Raw genomic sequence first — 9,196 nt, 5'->3', positions numbered from 1 at the left:
GAGGCTGTGTCTGAAAGTATGAGCATGTGTGTGTGTGTGTGTGTGTGTGCACGCGTGTGTGTGACAGAATCCGAGACAGAGTCTGGATCCTAATACTCTCTGAGGGTATGGCTGGTGTCCCCCAGTCATGCAACAAGGCTGGGGAAGAAGCTGGACGATCAAACGTAGGATCCAGTGTGACAGGTACAGGCAAAATCTGAAAAATTGTGGGTGAAGAAAGGAAGAGGCAGGGTGCTTGAATGTTTCAAAATATGGATTTGGGGGTCACGGGTGGCCACCTGCAGCCTGTATGGCCTTAGCAAGTCCCTTAACCTCTTGGGTCACCTGCAGTCCTGCTTTGGAAACTGTGGCAAATAAAACTCAGTCTCTAGAAGAGTCACCGTGAGGACGAAATGTCTTAATCTAGGAAAGCATTCGGCCCAGTGCCCTGACACGAAAATACAAAAGAAACAAAGACACATAAATAAATAAATAAAGGAGTGAGGCTTTGCTTTATGAATCTATTTCTATTTAAGAAAAGTCACCCCCACATTCACAGTCTTTTGGTGTATATGCCTCTTGTGTGTTTGAAGCCAGGTTGGTCTAACTTTGACTTACAAGTTCCTTTTCAGGGATGGCAGAAATAGAAAGCCTGGATTCAGCTCTCGCAGGGTGCCAAGTTCTCTTCCAAGTGTGCGACTCATTGACTCAATGTCTGTTGCTTAGTGTGAAGTGTCACGCTTGCACCCCACCCGCCCCCCCGAGCCGGACCCCCAACTCCAGCCTCGCCTGTACTGATACACCTCTTCTGATGGAAGACGGGAGGCCGTGGGTCATGGGCAATGCCGGGGGTGGCGCCGTGTGCCAGGTGGCGTGGGTGCACGAGGAGAGACGAGCGTGTGCACACACGTGGGCACTGAGGCAGAAAGGCACCACCCTGGGACATGAGCACACGTTGAAGGTTCTGGACACACTGGCCAGAGCTCTGAATTACCAATTACTGTGACCTTGGGTTCTCTGCTTAATGGGACGGACAGACCCTAAGGCGATCCCCAGGGATAACCCGCCTCCAGGTGTCCACACCTTCGTGCCATCCCCTCCCCTCGAGGGCGAGCAGGACCGGTGCCTTGCTTCTGAACAATAGAATGTGGCAAAGGTGATGGGATGTCGCGCCCATGGTTCTATTTCACTATATAAAATTCTGTCTCCGCAGGCTGCAGAAAAAAACAAAGAGAGAGGGGTTTTCTGCTTCGGAGGAGTAAGCTAGTATGTTGTGAGAAGGCTTGTAAGCAAAGAAGCATCGGTGGCCTTTGGGAGCTGCAAGTGGCCCCTGGCTGACAGCCGGCAAGGAAATGGTCATCTCAGTCCTTGAGATACAAAGAGATGACCTCCGCCAACAACCGGAAGGAGGCTGATGCAGACCTTTCCCCGGCTGAGCCTCTGATGAGCCCGCAGCCCTGACCCCGGCTGGATTGCAGCCTGGGGACACCCAAAGCAGAGGGCCCAGCTAAGCCGTGTCCAGACTTCCGACCTACAGATGACAAATGTGTGCAGGGTGGGAAAGCTCTGGTCGTTACACAGCGGTAGAAACCGTAACCTCTCCAGAAGTTCCAGTTTTGGTGAGGCAGAGACAATAAAAATCCAGGCTTCTTTCTTTCTGCCATGACGCCCGGCCTCTGGTCTCACAAGCGAGGTGGATTGGATAAATAGCTAGAAATTGTTCTGATATCCCGGAGAAAAGCACTAATGCAAAGTATAATGATTATATCATCAAAGTGGCTTTTGGATTCACCCAGAAAAGCGAATCTAATGAACTCGGTGAATAGAGGTTTTGGGGAGTTTGCAAATATAAAGCGCTTGGCAAATGCTGGAAATTAAGAAGATTCCCATTACAGGTGCTCCTCTCCCACGATGGGTAATTATTGACGCAGAACAGGATCTACAAAGCAGCCCCTTCCTGGGTCCTAACAATAGGCGTGGGAAGAGGAGGTTAATAATCTCTAATGAGGAAGATAACCGGAGTCGGTGTCTAAAGGGTAATTGTCACCCCCAAGGACAGCAGAACCTCCTTATTAATCTTTCATCCGGTGACCAAAAGTTCAGATGGTGTGTTTTTTGAAGGTGGCACAGCATGGGGCAGCTGTTCTCCTTGCTTGTAGGGAAGGGAACAGCTCCCACATCATTAGTGATCTTCCACTCCTCAAAGCTCCGGGTGTCAGCAGAATTTGGATGTAATTGACAGGGTGTGACGTTAATACCTTTCGCTTTGGAATCGGGCCTGACAGACTGGAGTTCAAATCTCATCTGTGTCTGCATCACTGTATCAGGCAGCTCCTGCCGCAAAACAAACAACCCCGAATTTAATACCTTAATGCAACAAGTATGTATTTAGCTCCCGAGTCTGCAGATTGGCCGGGAAGTTCCACTGCTCTGGATGCGATTTGGCTGACCTTTGCTGGGCTTGCCTGTGAACCTGTCATCCGTAGCTCAGCTGGGAGTATGACTGCTCTCCGATGGCCTCAGTGGGGAGAACTAAGCAGCAAGAATGGGCCAGCTCGGATGTCCAAGTACTTCTCAAGCCTCTGCTTGTGTCATGTTTACTCACGTCCTATTGGCCAAGGCAAGTGGCGTGGCCAGCCGTATCGAGGGGCGCAGAAATGCTCTCCACCTCTCCGTGGCGGGGAAAGAATTTGTGGCCATCTCTGCCCGTCTAAGAGATACCTGGGGAAATCTCAACCATCGCTAAAATGAACCCCAGAGGAGGCAAATGTGGCAGAATCTTGATAAATGTCAATTGTGAGAGGACAGCGGTCAGCAGGCTGGCGAACACAGAGGCCAGCATTTACAGCAGGACGCTCTGCACCCACATCTTCGCCCCGCTGGCCCAGCTTTCACAGCCCCGCGGAGCCCCGGCCCCGTGCTTGCGAGCAGCGCCGTAGGGTAGCAAGCCCACGTGAGCCACGCGGGTAGTTTTGCATTTTCTAGAGGCCACGTTAAAAAAAACTAAAAAAATAGGGGCACCTGGGTAGCTCAGTTGGTCGAGCGTCCGACTTCGGCTCAGGTCACGATCTCACGGTCCGTGAGTTCGAGCCCCGCGTCGGGCTCTGGGCTGATGGCTCGGAGCCTGGAGCCTGCTTCGGATTCTGTGTCTCCCTCTCTCTCTCTGCCCCTCCCCCCTCATGCTCTGTCTCTCTCTCTCTCTCTCTCTCTCTCTCTCTGTCAAAAATAAATAAACATTAAAAAAATCATTTTTAAACTAGGAAAATAAAAAGAGGCAGGTGAAATTAATTTCAAAACTGTGATTTAGGCAACTTAATAAGTTTACAGTACTAATCACTTCAACCAGAAATCAAGATAAAAATTATGACTGAGGGGTGTTTTTTACGTCCCAAGGCTTCAGAACCCAGTGTGCGTCTGACCCTCCAGCTCATTCTCAGTTTGCACCAGGCACGTCTGAAATGGTCAACGTGGCAAGTGGCTGCTGAAGTGGACAGTGTGGGATTCGAGGGTCCTCCCTGGCCCTCCTCCTGTTGCCCCTGTCTCATGGGGGTGGGGAGTCCCCAGAACCAAAGGACGCAGCCTCTTGGAGTTCACAACCCCCGTTTCTAGACCAGACCCTAGGCACATAGGACCGGAATCCTCTGGACATCGGCTCAAGCTGGCTTCCGGGGCTTCTTCCCCAACCCCGCCCTCTGGCTGTCCTGGCCCAGGGCGGCCAAGGGGTGGACTGTCTGTTGGTGGGATGTGTGAACGTTGCTTGGATGTGCATGTGTGTGGGCTCCTTGCAACGCGAGACAGAGCCCGAGGTGATAAGAGAAAGGGGGGGCGGAGGGGGCTTTGATCGCTAGGAGCTTCCATTGGTACTCTGGCCCCAGGTTTCCAGTGTCCCTGGGCACCACCACTGCCTGGAAGCGAGGGCAGGAATACAGGGACCTCTCTGGTTCCTCCTCCCCCACGTCTAATTCCATCAGCAGGCCCCACTGATTCCACCTTCAAATACCACCGATGCTCATTATTCACAGCAACTATGTTCTATAAAGTTGCGCAAACACTGAATTAAGGGAATACTGTCACCCTTGCTCCTGGGAGAAACGCAGGGTTAGGTTCCAGTGAGTCTCTGGTCACGACATTTTCATCAACGTTCTGCACACAACTTTGTTTTATGTGTGTTTCTCTTTAAAGATATCTTACTTAATATATATATATATATATATATATGTTCATTAAGATTGAACTCATAGCCAATAGCACTATACCTGCATAAAGCTTATCTAGGGGCACCTGGGTGGCTCAGTCGGTTAAGCATCCGACTCTTGGTTTCGGCTCAGGTCATGAGCTCACAGCTCGTGAGTTCGAGCCCCACATTGGGCTCTGCGCTGATGATGCAGATCCTGCTGGGGATTCTCTGTCTCCCTCTCTCCCTGTCCCTCCTCTGCTCTGTTCCGTCTCTCTCTCAAAAATATATAAACACTTTTTCTTTTTTAAAAAGCTTATCTAACACAAATATTTTCTTCGTAAGACACGTCACAGCTTCCTTGTGCTTAGGAACACTAGATAGCACTTTAGCACTACAATTGGAGACGATTTTTAAAAAAAAAATTTTTAAGTTGATTTTAGTTTATTCTTTTTTTAAAAATGTTTATTTATTTATTTTTTTTAAATTTTTTTTAAACGTTTTTATTTATTTTTGGGACAGAGAGAGACAGAGCATGAACGGGGGAGGGGCAGAGAGAGAGGGAGACACAGAATGGGAAACAGGCTCCAGGCTCCGAGCCATCAGCCCAGAGCCTGACGCGGGGCTCGAACTCACGGACCGCGAGATCGTGACCTGGCTGAAGTCGGACGCTTAACCGACTGCGCCACCCAGGCGCCCCTTAAAATGTTTATTTTTTATTTGAGACAGAGAGAGAGAGAAAAAACACGAGTGGGGGAGGGGCAGAGAGAGAGAGGGAGAGACAGAATCAGAGGCAGGCTCTAGGTTCCCAGCTAATCAGCATAGAGCCAACGTGGGGCTCGAACCCGTGAACCGTGAGATCATGATCTGAGCCAAAGTCAGATGCTTAACCAGCTGAACCACCCAGGTGCCCCAATTGGAGATGATTTAAGTTAAAAAAAAATTTTTTTTTAATGTTTATTTATTTTTGGGAGAGGGAGAGAGAGAGAGAGAGAGAGAGTGGGAGTGGGGAGGGGCAGAGACAGAGGGAGACACAGAATCCAAAGCAGGCTCCAGGCTCTGAGCTATCAGCACAGAGCCCGACGCGGGGCTCGAACCCACAAACCGTGAGATCTTGACCTGAGCCAGTCTGGCACTTGACCGACTAAGCCAGCCAGGTGCCCGGAGACGATTTTAAAGAACAAGATCACCAACCAAAAGCACAAAGGGGAAACAAAGCAGCACTAAATAGACTGCAGAAGGGACACTTGCTTATAGTACAAGCTGACCGGAGGGGCCAGATCATCACCTCATTTGGCCTCAGCTGGGAGCACGCACGGGGGCAACTCGAACATCTCTGCTCCGCACATGTCCACGAAATGACCATAAAAGCACCACAAGCGTTGGTCTGGGACTTACAAATAAATTTTAGCAAGGAGGCGAGTTCACAAATACGAACTCGGGAATGATGAGGAGCCACTAAATATCTCCGCTCTGTCTCTTCGCCCCGGGGCCACCGCATCTCATTCCTGGAGGAAGGTGGAGCCTCCTCCTGACCTGTCTCCCCGTTTGCACAACTGACGCCCCCACCTCCATCACACGCTTCCCGCTCGGCAGTCGGAGTCGTCCTTCTGGAAGATCAAACCCTCCGCTCTGCGGTTCCCGCGGGACTTAAGTGCAAACCCCTCACCGCGGCCTGGGAGGCCCTCGTTGGCCTGCCTCTGTGGATGCCTCCTCGTAACCCGTGCCCTCTCGGCCACTCGCCTGTCTCCAGCCACGCTGGTCCCCTCGTCCCCACCTCAGGGCGCTTCACTTTGTCTTGTCCTCCTTCCGACCACCCCGCCCTAGTGAGGATCCCGCCCCTCAGTGATTTCTCCTGCAGGGCCCTTCTGGAAGTTTCCTCCCTGCCTCTCAGCTTACACTGTGAGAGAGGATTCCTTGTGTCCCTGGGCCCAGCTCAAGGGCCAGGGTTCGTCTTTGCTCACGTGGCCGCCCGCGTGGCCCGCAGACCCCGTCCCCGCAGAGCGTCTCCCCCCAGAACGGGTTCTGCACTGACCCTTGTGCTGCAGACACTCGACCCCTTCTTCAGGCCCCGGGAGGCATGTTTCTGATCAGGAAGACTTGACATCCAAGCGCTGATACCCAAGACCTTTGCAGCCACGGGGTCCCGTGGCCTTGCCCGAGAGGCTGACCTCTCCCTGTGGGAGAACACACATTCTCAAATTTAGAAACCACTGGGCTCTGTGACCTCAAATCGCACATCCTTGTGATTTTGAAATCTTAGCATCTCAAGGGCTCCACCCAAGGAACGGATCGTCCTCTCGGGCTCCAAAACCCTCTTTTAGGTGGGTGCCATAGTTTTATAATTATGAAGCCGCAGGATTTCACGGTCCGCCCAAGGATCCGACCGCCCTCCTCAGGCCCACGTTTGAATAAACACCACATCCTCCTGTTTATGAGGCCACAGACCTTCCAGGAAGATAGGCCCCTTGCTATCCAAAGCCGCACTTTGGATAAACATCACCGGCCTGGAATGAAGGACCTCGTGGAGCATCAAACCAAGATGTTCTTGGCATTAGACACAATTTGAAATAAAAACACAGAAGAAGCCAGAATATCCCCAAGGCGTATACCCTCCGCTGTAATTACAGAGGACTCAGCCTGTGCCCGACCAGATATGGGGCAGAAATACAGTCTCGGTGGCAAGACGACCGACGTTCTGTTCTCTACTTCCTAAACTTTCTGTGCTGTTGCTGCCTTTATAATAAAAACTGAGACCAAAAAAAAAAACAAAAAAAAAAAAACAACAAAAAAACAGAAACGCTTTGTTCCCCCCCACGGGCTGATGATTTATCACAAGGATGATTTATCAGAGTGTAACGGCCAAGTTACCTCTCTGCCCCAGGCCGGCTGACCTTCTGGAAAATCACGGAGATTTGTCATTATTAAAAAACTGATGCCTCGGGTCCTGAGGAGGTGCGTGTTTGTCCTGCACAGTAATGGATGGGGGTGGCAGTGGGTGCCAGGCGTGGAGGCCGGTACATCCGTCTTCTCACGTGCTGCAGCGAGGCAATTAGGATCCATTTCCTGGTGGGGACCGGCTCTTCCTGGGTGATCATGTTAGCCCGGGAGGCAGCTCTGCCCGTCCATCCCCAGAAGCAGCCAGAAGGAGGGAGGAGGGCTGCCCTCTGCGAGCACGTGAGGCTGCTGGTCCATGCTTATAAAGAATCCGAGGAGGCCCACACCTAGGCCCAGGGAGGGGGGTCCCGGAGTAATGGTTCTTCACTGGGGGTGATTTTACTCCCGTTAGGGACGTTTGGCAAAGTCTGGAGACCTTTTTGGCTGTCACACTGGGGACACGGTGCTGTGCACAAGACAGAGAGCCTTCCACAGCAAAGAATTTTCTTGCCCCGAACGTCAATAGCGCCAAGGTTGAGGGAGCCCTCCCTGGAGTAAGGGAAGGCTTTGTCTCAGTAGGTCAGGGGCCTTGGGCAGCAGTCAAGGTCCTGATAAGGAGAGGGGCCTGGCACAAACAGAGGTGCTGTCCGTGACAGCTGACACAAAGCAGGGAGGGCGCTGGAGGGGCAACTTCTAAGCTTGTTCTAGATAAGGCTTCAGCGGCCCAGGCTTGTTGGGCCTCCTAGTTTTGGTGACGCCCTTACCCCATTCCTACCCTACCCTGCCGTACCAGAGGAATCATGGACTATCCTTCATGCCTGTCCTATACTCTGGTCCTCAGTGCCTTTTTCATGCTGTTCCTGGGACTTTTCTTCCCCAATTTCTACCTGATGTAATAGGACCCATCCCTCCAGACTTAAATGCCACTGCCTCAGGGAAGCCCGCCCTGATTTTTCTCTAACTGTGCCAACATCCGTGAGTTCTTTCCCTTCACTGGGTAGAAGTAGGGAATTGCTTTCGGGTTGGAGGGGGGCAGAGAGTAGTAAGGCATCGGGGTTCAATGCACAGACTTGGGTTCAGTGCAGCTGGGCTGACCTCCTATTTTTTGCTGTTTGTTTCTTAGTCGGTATTAGACGCATTGCTTGAAACTCGCTGAACTCAGTTTCTATAGACCCGAAATGGGGCTCAGTCGAGTGTTGCTGGGAAGAGTCAATGCATTAAAATGCATTTGCACAGGGGCGCCTGGGTGGCTCAGCCGGTTAAGCGTCAGACTTCAGCTCGGGTCACGATCCCGCGGTCCGTGAGTTCGAGCCCCGCGTCGGGCTCTGTGCTGACAGCGTGGAGCCTGGAACCTGCTTCAGCTTCTGTCTCCTTCTCTCTGCCGCGCCCTGTTCACACTCTGTCTCTCTCAAATGTGGAATAAAACAACAACAAAAATAAAATAAAATAAAATGCATTCGCACAACTTAGCACACGGTGGGATGGATGAAATCATCAGAAGTAACCCTTAGTATGCAGTGACTAGGGACCGGGCACTGCTCTTGGAGCTTTGTTTTTCTGCGGGTGCCATCATTGTCCCCGCTCTCCAGAGGAGGAACTGAGGCCCAGAGAGGGTGAGCGGCCGGCCAAGGTCACCCAACCAGGAAGTGGAGCTGCCTGCCATCTGCAGAAATCAGAGGTGAACGCCTCCCTTTCCTGGGCTGCCCTGGCCGATGACAGGCTTAAAACTGTTACTTTGAAGCGCCTGGCGCAGAGCTGGCGGTCTCGTACGTAGACTGCCTGGGCTGCATTCCAGTCTGGCGTCCTCCCGACAGGGCTCTGAGGCCTGTAAACTGCACAACATGATACAACATTCTACGGTTATGTAGCGAGGTTATGTGAGATGTTCGAGGTCACACAGCGGGTACGCGGCAGGGCCAGGTTCAAACCTCGGTCTGCTGATTCCAAAGCCAACAATACTGTTTTAGTGACAGTAACATCGTCGCCATCACCAACCGGGTAAAAAACAGCTCACATCAGCATGCACCACACTCCAGGTACTGTGCTAAATTCTCTACAGGGATAACTTACAGCTCCCATGGTTTGCCACCCCCCACAAGTCAGGACCCCAACACTTGCGGGGAGAATGACATTCCCAAGGTCCCCAGACACCCCGACTCTTGCACC

General features: G+C 51.9%; 1 long non-coding RNA gene across 1 annotated transcript; it reads right to left on the bottom strand.

Moving 5' to 3' along the window:
- Positions 1-741: 741 nt before the first annotated feature.
- LOC123380588 lies at positions 742-7,572 on the bottom strand. The gene is made up of 3 exons (XR_006586569.1): positions 7,025-7,572; positions 6,189-6,330; positions 742-2,313 (listed from the first exon to the last, which is right to left on the bottom strand). It is a non-coding gene; the product is annotated as an uncharacterized LOC123380588 (long non-coding RNA).
- Between the last annotated feature and the right edge of the window lie 1,624 nt (positions 7,573-9,196).

This window comes from Felis catus, chromosome D1 (assembly GCF_018350175.1).
Source record: "Felis catus isolate Fca126 chromosome D1, F.catus_Fca126_mat1.0, whole genome shotgun sequence".
Lineage (NCBI taxonomy): Eukaryota > Metazoa > Chordata > Mammalia > Carnivora > Felidae > Felis > Felis catus.
This window is presented reverse-complemented; position numbering and strand designations above follow the sequence as displayed.